At 38.8% G+C, this 21,977-nt stretch overlaps 1 protein-coding gene across 11 annotated transcripts in view; it reads right to left on the reverse strand.

Moving 5' to 3' along the window:
* Positions 1-21,977, reverse strand: part of FHOD3 (formin homology 2 domain containing 3) — a 388,584-nt gene that overhangs the window by 314,388 nt on the left and 52,219 nt on the right. The gene's annotated exons all lie outside the window — the stretch shown is intronic.

The following is a 21,977-nucleotide window of genomic DNA, read 5'->3' on the forward strand; positions in this document are numbered from 1 at the left end:
ACACAACACCCATGTAAAGCTGCAAATAGGAACACTATAGTCTACGATCCACTATTTGGCAACTGAGGTATCTGGATTTTAACGTAGCACTTTTCCTACAATAAATTGCCTGCTGGAGGTACTGGCAGTCACAGATGGTGTATCTCCACAAGAAGCCCTTGGCATTAACCTCCTTTCCAAAAAATACTCAAACAGAAGAATATGGTCTTGAAAGCAACTCTGAAAAATAGCTCCAATGCAAAGCTCAAACTTTGCTTCCATAGCCTTTCTACCAAAAGATATAATTATCCCACTGAGTAATTACTGTTCTGAAGATAAAGAGGGAGAGGGAAGTTCAATGGTGCAGTGCACCAATCAACTTTGTTTCAGTAACAGAAATGTAAGACAGTTCAAATTACATTTGTTTCATTGTTATTAAATAAGAATTTTCTTCCTAGACCTACATGCTGATTGAAGAAGCAGCTGTTTTGTCAGCCATCCTCAGCAACCTTGGAGGGACATTTCTGGCCCAGAAGAATGCCAGTAGCGTAGCTACAAGTCAGTCTGGTAGCTTTGCCTCTCGTCACCTAACACTTGTTATTGTAAGACTCTATTCTTCTTTGCTTGTTTTTTTTTAGCCAAACTTTAGCCATCTAGTCTGCTCTCTCTCCCCTCTTTTCTCCCCCCTGGAGGCAAAGAGGGAATAGAGGAAAGACAAGAAGGGAAAATATGTTTCATTCCTGGAACAGACAAACATTGCTTTGTCCCTTGTCTCCTCTACCAGTAGCTATAAAATCTAGCTACCATTACAGAGAATCTTGTGGCTTCTATCCCTTCAGTACCTGAAATTAAATCCGAGTTTGTCGATGTCAACATGCTTCTGATATCAGCAAATAACTGAGCAAACCACTGACAAAACATGAGCTCCTGCAGAGGATCTCAACCTTCCCCTGTTCCCTGATACTACCCATTAGGGCAGTATCAGCAATGCCAAGGAGCCCACACTACAGATTCACCTAAGACTTCCCAGAAGTGCTGCACAAAGCAGAATTTGTCAATTCTTTTCACAAAGCCTTGCAAGCTGAACACAAAACTTCCCTAACACTTCTATGCCATATTTAATTAAGGAACATCTAATGGGAATTGCACTATCCATCATTGCTCCTAGGCTGTAATTATATCTTTCAGTACGTCACTGCTACCATCCAATTGCCTGCAGTATGGTGACAAGTGTGTTGTGGCCCAGGGTACATATTTCATGGGTCCTTCACACCCAGCATCACGTGCACACAGGACTTGAAGTAGCAGGTGCTGAACTCCATATGCAGGTGTCCCCATTCAGCCTTTCCCGCTTTTACAGCATGCATGGCCAAGAAAAGAAATACACAAATAAAAGTTTTTAAGTCTATTGTAATGACTTTTTTTTTTTTCTTAATTTTTAAGGGTTTAACTCTTAACCTTGACTGTTTCAAATCTTTTCTGGATGTGTAATTAGGCATGTAAATTACTACTTCCCTAATTTAGCTTCCCTTCCCCTAACTTCTTGTCTGTGTTTCTGTAGTCACAAAACGAATGCTTTGAAGCAGGGATTATCCTTTTCAAGTGTGTGGAAAGTACCTTCCATGTAACTGCATTAAAGAAATCATGATAGAAATGCAGCTTTGTTTTTACTTTTATACTTTTTCCTTTTGGTGTCACAGCCAAAGACCTCCAGGAAGATAACTGCTGATTCTAGCCCTAGCCAGGTATGTGGGTCATACAATACATTTGTCTCCTGCCCTAATTACCTTACTCTATTTCAATCTCTTTCCCAAGCAGTTGCCCATCTGTTACAGCAGTACTTTACCTCTGCTCAACTGACCTGTCCTCTAGGCGTGAGTCTGTATTGAATTAACTCAGCTTCATTTCAACCCAGGTATCCATTTACAGCACCTCCCCCCATTGACACCATCATGTTTTCTTAGTGCAATGAGGAAATCCAAGTGTTCATTTTAGATATGACAGTGACCAAGACCACTCTAATGTATATATCACCCTCTTACACAATTCTCATCCTCAGAAGCAGGGGCATTCCATTAGGGATTTGGCAGGGAGGCAGGGGGAGGGGAGCATTGGTTGGTGGTATTTTTTGCGCATTGATTTAGCTTAGTAGCCTCAAGAGTATTTCTATAACCTCATATTTCATTGTCAGTGCCAAATACTCTACTGTAATACCAATGAAAGTCTTCACTGAATTTAACTGCCTTCACAGCTGCTCCTTTGGAAACCTGCAGGGTATGCAACACACCAACATCCAGCAGCAATACTCATCACAATCTGCTTAAGAGAAATTGCTCAGATTCAGAAATTCAAGACTTGACTGCAGAGTTGCAATCCCTTTCTACCGCTCCAGAAGTTCGTCTACATGTTTATAAGCTGTCAATATTCAGTGACCGCATGCTACATACAATAATCTGCTGTTTAAAATCAATGCAGTGAGAATATGTTCAACATAATACAATTTACTGAGTCCGTTAAGGAAAAGGGCTGCAGAATAGAAATACCTCATCTGAAATTTGAGTGCAAGACCTTAATTATTCTTCAGCTGTTGTTCCCTAACCCAAGTGTGTTTGTATTGATTTTGTATCACCACGAGATTTTACCTTGAAATCTCCTTGCTGCTTTGAACTCAGAATCTATAAAGCAACAACAAAGCTCGGTATAAGTGATAGAAATTACATACAGGCTGTACCAGCTTCTCAGTTGACTTACAAGGGAATTACTTTGCACAGGCTGAAGATCTGATTCAGCACACATAGCTGTTTCCAAATTTGGGATGCCAAATGAGGTCAGCAGTAATTAAATCTCAGGCTGCATGGCCAACAGAAATTCAATTTTATCCAGGATCTACAGGGTGAACCTAGCAATACAAACATGTGATTGAAAACAAAAAAGTGGTTATTGCTATGTTCATGTATATTAGGTAGCAACTTTATAGAGGAGATTACGTAATGCAGGATAGCAGAGGACTACTCTCAGAGGATGCCCTTTCCAGTCTTAAATCCCTGCATAGGGACTTATCAGAAAAGAAATACTCGTCTAAAGTAATTTTTACTACATGTGATATAGTAAACTAACTTAAATACAGACCAGTCCAAAGTACCACTCATTTCCCAGAGCATTTCTTTATAGCACATAGTTTTGAAAATATTCATGAGTTTTCAAATCAACAACCATAAACACCTATGTGCATAAAAACTAAAGCTGTAGGAATTACTTTTTTTTTTCTTGTGGAAAGCAAACCTAATACCTCTCCAAGTAGTTTTACATTCTGATATACGTAGCAGATTTGCAGATACTTTTTTGTGTGTTTCTATGGTAAATTGATCTCCTCTGCATAAAGGTTCCATCAGCTGACCTCCCCGCTCACTAGTAATTGCCCTCACCATACTCATACTTTTCTGGGCTTTTGTGGGATGGATTTACATATGAAAACAGACTGGGGGCCTTTAGGATTTTCAACTAACTTCAAATGGTAATTCACAATTACCAAGTTACTAAGTAATAAAACTGAAGTCATCAGCAAGTTTCCTGCTGGTGAAGAAGCACCAGTGACTGAAGGGCTTAGCTGTAAGACACTGCAAAGCAGAAAAGAAAAAAAGTTCATCTTAATACTATGAACATTTGACAAATGAAGGGACTGGTTTTCAGTCGAGCTAAACAACCAGAGCTTTAACAAAAATTAATGCAACTCTTCCCAGCTGGAAAGTTGGGAAAAACTTGTTGAGAAAGTGTAAATAATAGGAGGACAAAGATATCAAGACATTCTAAATGTGTTAGATCAAGCAAGACAAGGAAAAAAATAACATTTTTACTAGTTTGTATGACATACATCCAGCTTCCACAGGTGATGTAGATTGCTTTTTCTTAATCCTCAGAAGTTTAGCATCAACATGAAAAATACTATAATTTAAGATAGGAAACTCATCTTTTGTGGTTAAAATTGAGGAGTGTATAAAATATCTTTTTAGTGCTAGTACACTTTTTCTTTAAAAAAATATTTCTTTTTACAAAAAGGAGAGAAGAATTTCTGTGGTTTTGTACTGCTCATTTCAGGACTGCTTAGAAACAGTTGACTCATTTTTCAGCCTAAGCCAGCAAAATCCAGGATAACCAAGCACTGCACTGGTGGCAACACTGCCGACAGTTGGGACACAGATCCGCAAGTAAGAATTTTATGCAAAGCAGATTGTCCTCAGACAATGGTAGAGAAGATGTGCCTTCCATTTTCACTTCTTCCATTTTATATGGACAAAGTATATCACGTTCCAGTTTTGATCAAAAGGCTCTGGCATCTCCAGAAGTCTCTCTTCTTGCGTAATCCAATGGTGAGATCAACAAACCCTCATAAAAGTGTGGTCCTACCTAACCACAAACACCTTTGAAGTCCACACAAAATCTCTCCAGACAGTATGATTAAGCTCTTGACACATCAAGTCATCACTTCCAATGCATCATCTTGGAAACGTTCATGGTCCTGTTGGATGGGGCTTTGAGCAACCTGATCTAGCGAAAGATATCTCTGCCCATATCAGGGGGGCTGGACTAGATGATCTCTAAAGGTCCCTTCCAAGCCAAACAATTCTATAACTCCATGATTTTAAGTACATATAAAAATCCAGAAATTAGTTATTAATGTCTTCTATGTCGTCTGAGAGGAACAAATTGGTTGTGTATTTCAAAAAGCAACAAACAAAGCCGATTCTAGCCAAAATCAAAGCCAGAGGAAGGGAGAGGTACAGGGATGGACCCAACCTCTCCATACACACCAGTAGCAAGAATGGTGTACCTCCATTATAACAGCCCCATTTCCACTCCCCACACTATCCAAAGCTGTGGATGAGCTATGGCTGCAACCACGAGATGAGCTTTCTCTTGCAGGAGAAGTCCTGTTGCTGCCAATTTCTCAGGCTGCATCTTCTTGTCTCCACTGCTGGGCCAGTGATGTAGCTGCAGGAGGCGATGGCTGGCCTGAACATCGAATGACTCAGGTTATCTGTGCATAAAGTCCACCTCCCTCCCTCCTGTGCCAGGACACAGACTGTGGCTAATAGCAGGACCCCAGTGATTCAGCGAGAAGCACAGCCTAGCAGAGGAAACTGTGTGACTGAGTGCATAGAGAAATGAGGCAGGACCAAACACTGGCGCATTCCTCTTGGAAACTGTATGCTGAATTTGGCTAATCCTCAACACACACAGGGTCCTCTCGCACCCCCAAATCACTAAACTGACCACGAGGTGAAAATCTATCACTGTATTTCATTTTGTTCTTCATATGCGCACAAGGCATGACAGTAGTGGTTTGGGCACCACCCTGACCCTTCTTAAAAACCTAATTATTAAAAGTCACTAAAAAGCTCATAGAATTGCTGGAGCTTTCCAGATACAGAAAACTTTAGCAAACGTCTGTGGAAAATTCTTGCATTTAGGCCATATGAATTTACCACCATGAAGAAGAAGGGAAAATCAAGTGCTGCACCTGCAGCAGTTAAACAACAGGAGGAGAAAGCGTAGGAACAGAGTAGTGGTGTAATTTCTGATACAGTAATGAACTCATATAGCAAAGACCTCTTTTCTGCCAAATTATAGTCATTATTCTTACTAAATAATATTAATTAAAAATTACTGGTCATGCTCAAGTAGTTTTAGTGAGAGAGAGAAAAAATATCTCAAATTTCAGTCAAATACACTGAACTTTTTTTCTTGAGTCTGTTATGGATCCATGAAAAAACAGTGATGATGAACAAGCAGAAAGAGGTATAAGTTACATTTTGATTAGAATGGAAAACAGATGTGTGGTGACTAATCACATTCAAGTTAAGATAAGGCCATCCTTGCACAATGAACTTAACAGTTAGCTCTGGTTCCTTCAATACACCTCAACATGCACCCATCAGGCTATACCTTTGTTTTCACATCAGAATAGATGTATTAGGGCAAAAACATGCCTTCACTGACCTCTCAGGAAGTCCAGAGCTAAAATTATATCCAGTTTATACTTAAAAAATCATAATTCATAGTCTAACTAACTAAACTAGTGTGTGGGCCCGTGATGATTACAATCATAAAGAACATCAACAAAGACGGTACATGGAAAGGGAGTAAAGTTTGCTAATCCTTAACTATCCAAAGCAGCAATTTCAGCTGTGAAGAACTAACAAAGGAGCATCCAATACCAACTGACTGGATGATAAAAGTAACAGATGAAATTCAGTGCAAAGAAGTGTTAAAAACTGGTTTTGCCCAAATTTTCCCTATAATTATGGCATTAATTTGAATTTTATCACTCAGAAGGTGCTTGGGTAATACCAGTTGTGTAGCAACTCTGTTTTTTAACAGAGCTAAATTATCATGGCAATTTTTTTTTTTAAAGAAGTAGAAAACAAAGCAGAAACCATCATTAAAACACTCTCCAAAGACACTGTCTACCCTCATTTTCAACAGTGGGTACATTAGAGGCCGTACATAGCGGAACTGGAAAAGACAGAAAGAAATGTGACAAGGTTTATTAGTGGCAAATAATTATTGAAGTGTTTTAAAGAAGCATTATGCAGTGAAGACATCCCAGCTTCCAGTGGTGGAATAGCCACCCAGGTCATTCCTAAATCCTTTACAGTGATTTCCCCCCTGTAAAGAGATGATCTAGGGAGAGAGTAGGAGGGGAACAGAAAGAAACAGCTATTGAGCCTTCCATAGAAAGCTAAAGATGAATAAAAAAATTCTTTTCCAATACAGCTACAGGTTATCAAATTAAAGTTTCAAGACCAAAATAACCAAAAGAGCTGGTCCCTCACCCAGAGCACAGTTGAACTGTTGGAACTCACACCTGTGATATTTTCTATAGGCTACAAATTTGAAAGGTTCATGAAGAGCAGCTGGGCATGTTCCTGGAGGGAGAATCCACAGAGGATTACCAGCTGTAAATACACCACCTCAAAGTCCCTGAAGCACAAAACCACCAGAGGCTGGATAGCATTCTGGTGGAATACTTGCACTCTACTTACATTCTTCAATTCAGCAACTGTTAGTATCTGTTGAAGAAAGAAGTGAGGGGATGGGGAACTGGCCTAGATGGACTTTTCATCTGATCCAGCAAAGCCCTTTTGTTCTGTAGTCCATTTGTGCTTCACTTCATGCTTGCCCACTCTTTTTAAGAGGGAAGATTAAAACCTTTCAGAAGTTATCCACTGGGAATAACCTAAATATTCTGGAAAGTAATTCTCTACAAAATAAAGCAATCACCTTTATAGTTTCTTTTGGTCATACAAGACAATATAAATTAGCTCTGCACTTACTTGCACTATACCTGTTGGCCATATGTGCCTGCAAGTCTGTATTTCATTAAAGCACAATAGCAAGACAATGTACATGTACCTTCCCTACAAATAGCTACCTCTAGAGGATGCTTGGAATCTTTTCCAACTAAATTGTTACCTATTTATTTTTCCAAATTTGAAAATTCATGCTGCAAGGTTGGGTAGATCATTATTAGGTTTTTAAACTTTTATCTCAAATGTTACAAAGGAAGGTGCCCACAGATCCTGCTCATAGACTCACTGCATGTCAGTCACTAGGCACACTAGTCACATGACACATGCAATTCAGATGCTTAAAGGGACCTTGTAACAGGTTCCAGGAGATAATCAGAGAAAGTATACTTAAAGAAAGGTGGCAATAAAAAAAAAAAAAAGAAAAAAAGAAAAAAATCCAGGCTGGAAGCTGTTAGTACTGGAAGCAGAGAATTGAATGTCTAAGTAACCAATATTTGTTCTGCAAGAGCCCAGAGTTGTTCATTCTTTCTCTGCAAATCTAAGTAGCACACCACAGGCTTCCTACCTGTGCAATTCAGAACAGCCAATGTACCAGGCAGCTACCTAATTCAAGACAGCATGGGACAATAAACTGAGAAAACTGGGCTATTCACTATGAAGTCTTTAATGGAAGTCTTCCAAATCAAAATGGAAAAGAAACACCTGCCTTCAGGAGAACTAATTTTTCCAATAAATTTTCTTGTATTTAATCAAGACTGTCAAAGCCTTAGAAACGTAATACTAATTACATCAAAAAGGAAACACTGAACCAGTCACTGACAAGACATTTGAGTAATTAATGAAAGAACATGAGCATTGCCTTGTTCCCAGGCATGCATTTTGTTCAGTCCAATTTAAACTCCTGAAAGCCACAAGCAAGTTTCCCACTTTATCAGCAAAGAGACAGGGCCTCAGGAGTCTCTGGTTCAGGGGAAAGAAGCCAGGCACTTCCTTGTAACATAGAAATACTCAAAAGCCCAAATCAGATATGGTGTTCCAAAATGGCAAACATGTATCTGCAAGCAAACACTCCAGCTGCAACAGCTACTTTTATTCAGAAATTAGAGGTTGACAAAAGTAAATGTAAGTTTCCCTGCATAATTTTGATTCTACTTAACACAAATGAATTCATGAAAAGAAAGGATGGGTGGATGGGAAGTCAGGTTCTTCATCTGAACCATGCTACTGTTTTCCTAGAGAAAAATAAACTATCCTTGGTAAGAACTACTAAGGCTGTAATACACTCTTAACATCCTGTCAACAAGGTAAGAGAGAAAAGTGAAAAGCAACTTCGTCGTGCACACGCAAGCACACAAAACCAGTGATACAAGCTCTCAAGAGATATGAAGTCACTGGGATGTAGTTGCGCTGCTGTAACACTACCTGTGATATCATGTAACGGAGGCAGAATTGGTAGGTGAAAGTCACAATTTCACTGTCCAACAAGAAGCAAGCATGGAAAGGGCAAATGTTGACATGCATCACAGCCACCTCTGATAAGGTATCACATTAAATGCCCAAAAGTACAGTCACCCTGAAAACAGATCCCTTGTTCTCTTGAAAGGGAAAGGGCAGATACAGCTGCAGTCTGCAAAGCATCTCTCTCCTCCTTTTCCTTGTTATTCATAGGAAAACACAGAAGAGATCTTTCCAGCTGGGAGTTTAATGTCAAAGTACAGCTGACTTGACCCTCAAAGGGAGGGAAGGGTGAGAGCCTGCGCACGCAGCACCTGGGCTGCTTGACTGCCTGCCACTGGTCCATCCATCAACAGCCAGCACAGGTGCTGACAGGCAGTAGCCACCTCTGGAAACTGCTGGCTACTTGGCATCAGACTCAGAAGATGACCAGGTAATACAAAAAAGTAACAGCCGAAGGAGGAGAGACATTCAGAGAAATGAAATCCTTCTTCTTCAGCATCCACAACTTGGCACATAACACGGCGGCAAGCTTTGTGATGTGTGAAGCAGCAAGCTTGCTCCGAGGGAGGTCTTGTCAGTAACACCATGCTAGGAACCAGAGTAAAACTGTAACTTTCCTCCCCTTCTCCTGGGAAGTGATGAGCCTGCAAATCTGATCTCCAGGAAGAACATTAGTACAAATTAAAAAAAACCCTGCCATCTCATTCAAGAGTAAGAATAGTGCTCCATTAAGGGTATAACGGACCAACTCTCACCCTTAGGGGAGGTGATGATCTGCCTAGAAAGAGCCTTGTGCTCCCATGTCCAGAAATTCTGCCTCAGTCCCAGCAAAGCGTTTGGGCACAACCACAAAGCAAACACCATCTCCATTTGCTTCTACATATACGACGGACCTCACGACCCAGGGAGGAAACTCACAGCCTGAATCTTATTTGCTTTGACCAAACATCATGCCAGCATAACTTCACAAAAGTTATTCCAATAAGTAAATTTACATGTATCAATTACGTATTAGATCCTGATAGAAACTAAGAAAAAAGAAATCGGTGCAACTATTTTCAGAGCTTGACAAAGAACCAGATTTCACTAAAAGCTGCTGTCACCCAAAAGTGACTATCAGGAGGCTGAGGACACAAACCAGAAAGGGACAATAGGGAGTACATGTACCTCTTAGCCAAGCTATTGCTTTCTCTAATCTGCTTCCTTTATGGTCAACGGAACAAGAGCAATTCAGGGCAGGAGCATAACAGAGGTGCTCTGGAGTGCCCTCCAGGCAGATTTTCCTTACTGGTGACAGAAGGAGCCTGGTGGCAACACAGCCACCAAGCTGTGTGCCTGGCATGACTGGAAGGCTGACAGAAAGAGGACTCGTGGCAGTGATACAGCAGTAACTCTTCACTTAGAGGCAAAGTTTTCTACACATACCACAGCTGAGAACTACTCAGGCAAAATGAACAAGAAGAACTACGCCTAGTGCCTTGCAGCTCCCTGACAGCAGAATTGGGCTTGTAAACTCCAAACTACTTACCTGCAATAAAAAGAGAAAAGTAGAGAAGAGAGAGGAACCAAGTCCATGTTGTTGTGTCGTTGGGTTTTGGTTTGGGTAGTTTTGGTTGGTTTGTTTTTAGAGTAATAATACAGGTTCTTAGTCTTCATAAAACAGATGCAATGACACAAATCCTCATTCTGTGTAGCATACGCTTTTCTGTTTGGCATCTTGTTTTTCTCTACAGAAAAATTTAAGAACTCTCCGGGCATTTCTGTGGTTAGATTGTTCACACTTCCTGCCTCCTGGACAAGCATCCCCAAGGGCTAACTGGAAACGGTACCTGGAACATGAGGTAACATGTAGCAAGTCAAAAAGGTACTACCAGCTCACATACATTCCTCCAGGTCCTTGAGTTGGTATGCGAATTACATGTATTTTACTGGCTTTAAAACATAAAGGATTCAATGTCATAGCTTTTAGGTTAGGAAAACTCCCCCTAAAGTCCTTGTAAAGATATTTAAATGACAGAATGTTTGCTAAGGAGTCTGGAAAATGCAACATACAGAACTGAAAATCATACACAACACCTGAAGTACAGATAAACAATACAAAACAAGACCATGGCAATAGTTACATGCAGACCACTAATCTCAGAGTGAAAATCTAGGACAGCCAGTCACTGCTACCACAGTGCCCCAAAGCGTGTTATACAGAATAATCAAAACGGCTTGTGTACTCCTCACTTTTACTAACCTTTGGCCAACGGTGCAGTGGGGCTTTAGGACTCCCTTTTCCCAGGGTACATTATCCCTAAGAGCATTACAGCAGTACCTGGCTATTGCAGCCTAGATATAAGGAAGACTTTATTTCCTCAGCCACTCTTTTCGGATCTCATCTTTTTCTAACATATTCGGAATTAATAAAGGGTGAAGTGAACACCATATGGCAGAACCTCTTTATGAGGGGTTAGCTTAAGTTTTTCAGTATGCTGTTATATGTAACACGGGACCTTGCATGCAAACACACACACATTTTTACAGAAAGTTCTTTCTTGGTGCAACATCAAGCATTTCAGCCTAACACTAAAAAAAAAAAAAAAATGTAGGAAAGCCTCATGATGTGTTTCTGATGCAGTTACAGGAAGCCACTCATGCATGCTCCTCTAAGCAGCAAGAGGTAGAAAAGTAATGACAGCTGGTTGCCATCCTGCCAGCATCATCACCACCCTCTCCTGCCTGGAACAGCTCATCCAGCCTCTGCATCCTGCAGAATAAGGTCTGTGGCTAAAGGCTGAGGAAAACTCCTGCCCTCGGGCATGGGTGAGATCAGTCCCAGGCCTCCTCCCACAGCCCCCTTGCCGAGAAGCTTTCCACACTCAGCTGTCCATGTTTTGCACAAAGTGAAGTGGTAAGCAAATATCTCCACTGGCATTCAATGCTGAACAGACTCTTAAATGGCCAGTGGACCTAAATTTAGGATTATGGAAGACGTAAGGAACATAACCAGTGTTTATATTTTCCTCCTTAGCATATCAACAAGTTAACTTGATATGCCAATTCTAGACCTTCTGAAGTTATAACTGGCCCTTATAGCTGAAGTGTAATCCTTGTCAACAGCCACAGGGACAAATAAACTCTCAGAAGCAGATTGTTTGGTTTAAGGTTCTTTATAAAGCACATAGTTTACCAACACACTCCTCTTCAGGTTTTAATAGTACGACCACAGCGAAATATTTAATGTTTGAAAGATTAAAAGAAACTTGATATATAACGTCATACATACCAGACTCATCTCAAATTGCTAAATATGAATTCGCATGGCTTATGACATCCTACCACTTACAATAGCACACAGCTCAGCCACCTTAACTTCTGCTGTGGTTTTAAATTAAGATGTTGTAACTTTATCTCTTTGAAGCCTAAGTTTTTAAGTGTTGATGTGCCTTACTGAGTCTTAAACAGAAAAAAAAAAAGAATTAAATGAGATGTTATCATTAGTAAAAGATAGATGTGGTACATAAAGGAAACAAACAGAAAAGGGCAGCTCATGATTAAAGTAACAGTTGAAGGCTTGAAAAGCTGTGAAAGAAAGGGAGTTGTCTACATTACATGACATTTTATAATGCTTACAATATTGTCAATTAAATACTCCAAAAAAATCCTATCTCTCTCCCATTCCCAGAGACATTGTGACGTCATCAAATTCAGCAAGCTCGTATAAAACCATACTGAAAATGACTGGTGAGATTCCTCCACTGATGACCACACCTGATTGTGGCATGTTCTGATCCCAAGACTAGCATTTTATCTAAATGTTTCTGAAGGCATCATAACATATTTTAAAATATAGTACACATTTTCTTCTTGATAGTGGGTGGATTTGGTGGATATATCACTGAAAAAGTCTGACAGAAGACAACAAATATTCAATCAGGGAATCCTGCACCTATTTAAATAAAGCTCCTCTGTCTTTGAAGTATTTCTTTCATGAAATAAATTAAAAGTCACTCAATTTACAAACTAAATCATCTTAATTTCTACAGAAATAAAAGCAGCTGCACATGAAAAGGATATAAATGAGAAAGGAATAGGATAGCTGAAGGCAAGGAAAGAACAGCACCCATTATTTGAGTGCCATGATGAAACAACTGTTTCAAGAGCTGTTGGTCAACAACAAAGAGCAACGATTTCATGACTGCTGAATTATGAGATAGTGCATTTAATTACATGTCATAGTGAAAAAGAGGTTAATAAACCAGATGAAAAAAATCAGTCCAACAGTGTTAGGAAACCATACGTATTTTATATCACCTTCCATTGTAGGATCTTGAGATGGTAACAAAAGTTAACCCTCCTTTCAGTGCATGTAAAGACTGAAACAACAAAACGCTGGCCTGAAAAGATGATACCCATATACATGGACTTGCAGTGGGCTCACAAACAGTTAGCAAGTGAAATTAATTTGAAGCATTGTTCAAATATATATCTCCTGACCTTGTGTTGCAATGACAAGCATGCATTCTCTTTTTTTTAAGCTAACGTGAAATAAATCATCATAAAGTATACTGGAGTATGTGTCCATCTGTAGTACATGATAGTTAAGTAAGAGACCAAAATTGTCCATCAGAATGCAGAAATCAGACATGCAATGAATGACAAAAACCCACCCTACAGGAGAGAAGAGGAATGAGTTAGGAAATGTTTTCCAATTTATTGTACAACTCCTCCCTCAGTAATTGAGTGGGGGGCAGGGAGAAACCAGCCCAGACGTTCTCTAGACATATAGAGGCTTTATTTTTATTATATACTGGACATCAAAGTTTGCCTGATGCTAAAACTCTAGCTTTTTGCAGGGCTTCCATTCAAACTTGTTACATGTAAATAGATTAATTCTGAAGATAAGGAAGACTTACTTCCATAACAGCATGATTCCTTGCTTTATGAACTAAAACCATTTCTGCCCTTTTATTACATTAAAAGTATGTTACAGAAAAATAAGCATCATTAATCCAATTCTTTCTCTACCTAAACACTTGGGGAAGTGAAAGCCATAACTGGCATGGCAGCTACTCCCACGATCATTACACAGCTCCTTAAATTTCAGCAAATCCAGAGTTAAAAATCTACAACTGAACAAGACAAAGACTATATCAAAGCCAATTTTGTCCAAGCATTTAAGAACATCTCAGGGAGGTAGGGACTGTATTTACCCTAATTCAGCTTCAGTAAAATCAGCATCCTTCCACCTTCTTTACAAACAAGGCTAAATCAGTAGCAGTGCTGAGAATGACACGCCAAAGAAATACCAACATTTTCTATTCCAAACCCACAGCTTTTAAGGCACAGTTTCTAATTTCTCTTTCACAGCTTAAGTGCTTAGTTTTGTTTTATTGAGGCACCTCTAACAAGTTGTTCAGAAGAAAGATTAAAAAAGGCTTGAGCGGTGCACAGTTTCAAGAAAACTAATCTGAACCAAATTCATTTGTTTGGTTTATATCTTTCATAACGGAGGAAAAAAAAAAATCACTCTTCTGAGCATAATACTAATTTATTTGAAGATATTTAACATAAACCTAATCTTTTTTTACACAGTTAAGGGCTTGAACATGCTTGTGCATCTATTTACAGCAAAATGAGTTCAACTGTCTGCACACAGTCAAAAAGCCTAAGAACTTCACACCTCAACACAGACGTGCAAAACCTAAGTTATGAAGCATCATGGTAGAACAAGCTGATGAAGTTGCCTTGCTCACAGCATTTTGCATCTCTGAAACTGGTGCAGTTCTCCACATACCTTCTTGACCACCACACATACACAGAGAATTATTGAAACATTTAACCATGAAGAGCTCCCACAGGTCACACAGAACCAGCCATGGCAACATCTGCTCTAGAATTGCAACAGGAACATCTAGAGACAATTCCGAGGCTGCACTCTTTTTTTTCCACTCAGCAAGTATTTCTCAAAATCTAATTAAAGAACACAGAAGTCATTCAAAAGTGCCTAAACAATCAATTGAATCAATTATTTGCTTGATTTTATTAAAACAAACAAACAAAAAAAATCCACGAAGACTTCATCATAATAGATGCTACTATTGTGAACAGTTATTTCCAGAGGAGTCTAATTCTGCATTTTTGGGGTCCTTCAGTAAAGTTATATACAGTTGAAAATGCTATAAAAGTCTTCTCACTCAAATCAGAGCTTAAATGCTTGTTTCTTTTTAGATTATAAAAAGGTGGTAAAAACTAGTTCTAACAATAGCAACATGATTATTTTAGGTGTGAAATTTTAGAAACTACAGTTGCAGTATACTCCAGCTATTTCAAGTTAATTTGCTAATTAACTTAACCCTCCTTTTTTTGTGAAATGTCATTACTTAGCAGATGTATAGTCCTTTCAAAGCGCTGGGTAGATGGCAATACGCAAAGAGTAAAACATTACTGTATCATATTAGACCATATGAAAAACAACAATCTACTTATAAAGAAAACCCACGCATCACTAATGTGAAACTTTACAATCAATTAAAAAAACCAACAACAACAAAAACCTCTAATGTGTAAATAGGCTTGTCCTGGGAAGTAAAGTTTTACAGTACTCATTTGCCTTCCTGGCTTTATGAAGAGATGGTTTCCTTTAAGGTATCGCTGAAGATGACTGAAGATTTTTGTTTCTTCAGAAACAAAATTTGTTTTTAACCTATGTTGTAAGAGTCAAAAGCCAACTCCTCCCTCCCAAATTTTTACATATTATAAAAAAAGGGTATTATTATGGAAATCTAAGTTGTCAGGAAAAAGAAGTCATAAAGAGGATATCTCCGTTCAGAAACACTTCACTCAGTTTCTGCAGTACTTTGCAGCACAAGTCAAATCAGATAAGCTTTCACATTTTAACACAAATCTTCCCAAGATGAGAAAAGGGTCCCACTAGTATGCTCCACAGTGGTCCTTTCAAACCTGGAGCAAGGCCTTTTAAAGCAGGAATTCACTGTTTTAAAGAAATAACCCACTGCTAATGGAGGTTTTATCTGCTCTACAGCTTCTTGGTTCTTCTTTTTGCAAAGCCTATTTTAAGGATTATAACTTAAATGAAATACGCAGACATAGTGCTTGGAAATTTCCCTGCTTTGTCTCAAACACCTTCTGAAATCGTACAGGACTGGCCCAGAGCTTTCCCAGTGAGATCACGGAAGGCAAATCACAGGTTATGAGGAAGCGTCATTGTTCATCCCACAAAGAAGGCTGACTAAAAGCATGCATGAGGAGTACAACAAAAGTCTAACATTTCAGTTTAAAGAGGTGTACATTTTTAGAGCAAAACCACAAGTTATTTATACAGATAGATTTTCACAAAGCAATCTGATCTGGGAACCAGGGGATTTTACTTAGAGCATCTGTGTTCCACATTTTCAGGAAAGAAAATTTAAATAATGTTATAAAGTTGAAAAAGGTATTTTTATCATAGCCTTTACAGCTATTTCATGTTTTGCTCAAATTGAAAGAGAGCCGAACCAGATATCTCCAATCACATCTGGAAACAGGCCCCAGTACTGTGTGCTTTTTTTATTAAAAAAATCCTAACGCTGAAAAAAAAAAAAAAATCCCTCCAAGCTCTGGTATTCCTTCTCACATTTTTTCAATTTGTGTGATGTCAGTTTACATCTAATAAACATGTTGTTTATCATCTTCATCTAAGCCAGGACTTTTACCAAGTTACAGCAAGTCAGAGGAAGCATATCACGATTACAAATCCATAATGCATGCAGGATCCCTGTGTAGCACCATTAAATCCATTAATCACCATCTTTTCTGTCCCAATTATGCTAAGCAATTTCAACTCACCTCTCTCTCCCCCTCTCCCTCCTGTGCAAAGAAGGCAAAACCTCAGCACTTCCGACAAATTCTCAAGGCACCTCTTTTGTTCCCTTTAAATTATATCCGAATCAGTTGCACGTTCTGCTGAACTGCTAATGCTCTCCACATGTTCCCTGCTCTCAAACTGAAAATGTTTTCTATTAGGAAGGCCTAACACTGAACAGAAAACCATAAAATGCTCTTCAAAGAACCCAAAGTATCTTTTTTTTCTCAAGGTTTTCATTTAAACATATCAATCAATACTTGCCCAAATGAAGAGCTAAAAGAAAAGATCTAGTGCTACAATTAAATTTCCTTTAAGAAAGCTTTTCAATTAGACTCTTAGTGTGTTCTGAAACTCTCTTCCCAGAAATAAAGCTGTTTATTTAAAATTCAATAAACTATTTGTCAGTAAAATAAATAAGTAAATAAATCAAAAAGTTCTGAAGCACAATCTAAAGGAGCTTCATAGTGTCCATGGCTGTGAGAAGTCTACTTGGGTGCTCAACACACTGCAAACACACATATGCCAGATAGACTATACAATAGTGATGTTTGCAGGGAAAAGCACCCTCCAGTAAGACAGTAACCATAACATGGGTTGTAGGCATAAGCTGAACTCTGCCCTCAGAGAATGAAACAACATGGTCTAACACATTGCCTTAACCAGAATCACACTGGGTTTCCTTACACATCGATACTTTACTTACAAAATAATAATCCATGTTTTTCCTCGCTTCAGTGCATGTATATTAACTGCTCTATAACAGAGTGTAGACTACAACAATTATAGACTCGAGATATTACTTTCTCTTTGGGAAGGGAGTGTTGTTCCACTGAGGTGAACTTGCATCTCATGAACTTAGTCCTACCAGACGGCTCAATAAATGTATAAATAGTTGCAGAATATAATCATATCTGCTGTACTACATGCAACAAGTCTACGTAATGTATAACAGAAGGAAAAACTGTACATGGAAAAAGAACTAGCTGCATACTTCAGCCATTAAAGGACAAATAAAAGCAGCTGGCTTCTACTAGGCTCCTAGCTTACAGCTTCCCTCAGGTATCACAAAACAATAGGAGATATCTATGGCTGTGTTTCAAAAAAGATATGAAGAGTGAGAGGATGTCAAAAAGACAATCCAAAGAGCAGTGTGGAAAGGCTGGATTATTGGTGCTAATGCTGCTGATTGAAGCAGTTGCCCTAATATCAGGGGCTAGGAGCAGCTGCCACGTGTCATTGCAGCTATTGTATCCCATACTTGGGAATGTGCAGAGCACCCATGGCAGGGTGTGGAAGGGTAGGCATGCTCTAGATCACTTAAGCGCAGTGACGCAGTAGATCTGCAACTGCCTATGTGCAAGAGCCAACAGAACTGGATTATGAAATAGTTACGATGACTAATAACAAAGCTAGATTACACATTTAGCAAGATTCGTTCATCAATACCTTTGTACACTGTTTAGGGACCTAGCTGGCTCAAGCTATGAAACTTAACACACAAATATCCAGGCAAATTATTATTTTTAGTCTATAGGTAGGTAAAAGCAAGACTGTGTAAAAACAAGAAGGAGCTATAGCCATACAAACCCTTAAATTTATAACACACAAACATTTTAAATTACCAACTGAGGTGTGATGTTTGGTTTTGGGGTTTTTTGGGTTTTTTTTTAAAATAACAAACTTACAGAGGGGAGAAGTAAAATTTAAAATCCACCTTGCAATGTCTGCTGACCTTCCAAGCTACAGTACACTGAGCAATCCCGGGACAATACATGTATCCAGAATTACATCGAACTTTGTTATTCACATTCTTCTTGTGTTACGTTGTATTAACATTTGAAGCTTATGACAATCCTCTTTTGGCAAAATTATTCGAAGTCACTGTCATGAGTTCCTGCCCAAATCTCATTTGCAGTATTGAGAACAACACTCCTGACTTCCCATCACAGGTGTGAATGTTTAATAAGAGGATGTGAGACTCACGATAAAACACGTCCAAATATGTAGGAGCAAATGGCACCTTTCCCCTCAGAGACCACATCTTATTTTGAGAGAAAACCAAGAAGCAAAGGAGAGACAAATGAAGCAGCAAATGCAAACAGAGCTGTCCAAGCAAGGACACAGTGAATAAGCCAAGTTACTCTTCAGGAAGACTGGAGCTTTTAAAAATCTTTAAAACCTTCCATCTAGTTTAAGGGGCTAAACTAAATGGCACTGTTGGTGTTCTCCCCGTAAAGCTATATCCTCACTTACACTGGACTTTATGAAGGCTTCAGTCAAGGCCTCTAATTGTTAAATACATACAAATTAAGATTATGTTGAGACAAAACTAAATACAAATAAGGAAAGTCACACAGCTGCCAAAAATAGCAGGAGGACTTTTCGCACAGGGTATTAACTCACAATAAATCTAATTTGAATAAAAGGTCAAATTTGACCATCTGTGAAAAAAAAACAACCAAACCAACAATTGACACTGTGATTTAAGAACTTATCTTCCTCCACTAAGGTCTTTTAACATCAACAGGTATGAAAGTATACCTTTAATGCTCAATTAGTTATGTTCTAAGAACAAAACTGGTTTCAGCAATAGTCTTTTATAAAAAAGAACATTAGAAATATTGCAGTTACTATTGAAACCACTTAAGTTTTATTTTTGAAACTACTTTTTAATTAGCCCTGACAATTTAATCAGGTTTAAACTGAAATCGGAAAATAAGCAGAGCAATATCTAAAACAGAACTTGTTCTTTATGCTGAGAGTCCTTAGTTTGAGCATATGACAAGAACTCAAATTGAGAGGGGGAAGAAAAAGTACTAATGCATTAAACTGAGTGAGATGCTGAAGAGTGACAGGTATGCAATAGGGCAAAATATACCACTCTAACAACTTCTGGACTCAAGTTCTTAAGCTAGATTCTCTCCCTGTCCTGCTTAAAACAAACAAACAAAAAAACCCCAAACCCCACCACCCCATCTTCCTTGACATAAGATTTGCTAAAGCCTCTTAAGTCTCATAAAATACTGGCCTGCAGTCAATCCATCCTCTGATGTTAAAGCACAATGAATTCCCCAACGGTGTGAAGTCACTAATGATGGAAAACTTTATCTGGACATCAGAACATAAACACTTGTGTATTTCCCACAATTTAAAAGTACATGTTAAGGCAAACTAAAAAAAAAAAAAAAAAAATAGGTTCAACTTCCAAATGGGATTTTATGACAGGAAAGCAATTTCTTTACATCTCACATTTCTTCAAAGTAAAGTAAAACCCTGAATGCAAAGATGACAGGAGCCTCTGCAATAAGGGCACTTCAGAACAAGCCACATCTCATAAAGCACTCCTAGCTACCTATGAAGGACTTAGCAGAGTCAGTAACATTGCTAACCACAATGCTTTCCAAGGATATTGTGAAGACTGAAAGAAAACAGCCCAGCAGTAGGTGGTTTTATTCTACATATCACTGTCTCAGACTGCTCTAGCTTCTCGCTTCTATTCCCAAGGCATCTTTTAACCTCAAAAGCTAACGTTTATGTTTTAAAAAAAAGATATTAACAGTCAGCTGATGTGAAGTTACATGCAAGATGAAGAAAAGTACCCACTGTGCCCGTGAAACAACCCTCCTATCCCATGATAACTTTAACTGCCAGGCACAGGTCACAGAACAAAGTCAGTAGCTAAGATTTGCAGAGAGTCTTGACTCTTTCAAAGTATCCCATATCAAAAAATAAGACACATTGATATGTAGAAATAAAAAAGAAAAGCAGCGAAAAGAGACTACAGGCTGAAAAAACAAACAAACAAACAAACCCTCATCTTAAAAACCTAAACTTCAGTAAGGGGGGTATGCGGGTTGGAAATCAGAACCAGATCTTGCATTTGGCTTTTCTACCTATAACAAACCAAGGCAAAAGCCCATATCCAAACACACCTCAGATCTAGGAGTTTGAAATCTGGACTCAAGTTTTGCAGCCTGGCTTCCACTGTACTCACTCACCACTGAATCCATCACTACTGCCAGAGAGTAACAGCACCTGACAAAGGAATGCTGTTTAATACAGGAACAATTAAAGTACACGCACAGTAATATGCCTAATTACCCACAGTGAGTTTGAATGCAAACAGTTAACAGAGCAACCACATGTAAAAGCTCAGAAACTGGTGTCCCCCAATTCCTTGACGGCTGCACTCTGAACAGAAATGTTACATGTGTTTTGGTTGGGGTATTTTTTGGGGTTTTTTTGTTTTTTTTAATAAAGCCTCAGTCCAGGAAACATGAAGTCTTGTCTTGCTGTACTGGTCTGATTTGCCAAAGATATTCCCAGACCTAACAAGAACAAGCTTCTCCAAGCTGTTCTTAATTTTATTCACATTTATAAAATGAGACTTGACTTTGCAGCATCTCTGTTTCTCCTCTAACACTTAACACGTAGGCTTGCTCTACTGTACTTCAAGTCAACAGCCATGGAGGAGAATATGTTCCTGCATGAGGCAGCCTAGAGATTGCTCTCAATGGGAGGTATTCAAGGAATTCTGTAGGTTGCTTGTACTCAGTTCAAATTCCCAGAAAGGGCCGTTTCATAACACGTCTTGGGGGCAGGGGAAAAAAGTTTAGTTCTACTTAAAGCCTGAACCCTCCAACAGCATTAGCACTGAGAAAATAATAGAAAACTTAGATTTTTCTTCTCCTCCTCCTCCTTTTAAGGAAAGTATTTACATTCCAGTGCATCAGCTATGGTCTCTTCAAGCAAGAATAACCACAGAGCTAAATATATTAAGGTGTTGAATCAACTATGGAAAAGCTGAAAACAAAACAGACAACATATATATAGGATCTTAAATATTTTTTTAAACAACCCCGTAACATCTATCATACTACTAGAATACGAGCATTAGTAATGCTACTAGCACTCAGTGAAACATGCTGCTCTGCAGAACACTAGAGAACATATTAACACTATCACAGCACAACAGCTTCCTTTTATGAAACCTTAAAGCTCTTATAATAAGCACAGGATGTCTTTTATTAGCGTTTTCCTCATTACAGCATTGTCTTAACCAGTTTCTTTAAGACACTGACACTTTGATAATGACAAATGTGTGGCCTGCAGATGTAAAGTACTAAACATTACATGCTACTAAAATGCAGTAGGTCATATGTTAGTCAACAATTTTTCAGATCCTCTTCCCAACTTAGAAGACAGTCTTCTTCAGGCACACACACAGGGTGTGGCAAGACAGATAATCCAAGATTCTCCAGAGCATCCCCAATCATCACATTTCACTGTCAAATCCTATACTTCCCTGGGCTGTTTAACATACTTCAATGGTAACGTAACTAATAAAAACTAGTTGTAAAATGCAACAAAGAAATCAA

This window comes from Phaenicophaeus curvirostris, chromosome 3 (assembly GCF_032191515.1).
Source record: "Phaenicophaeus curvirostris isolate KB17595 chromosome 3, BPBGC_Pcur_1.0, whole genome shotgun sequence".
Lineage (NCBI taxonomy): Eukaryota > Metazoa > Chordata > Aves > Cuculiformes > Cuculidae > Phaenicophaeus > Phaenicophaeus curvirostris.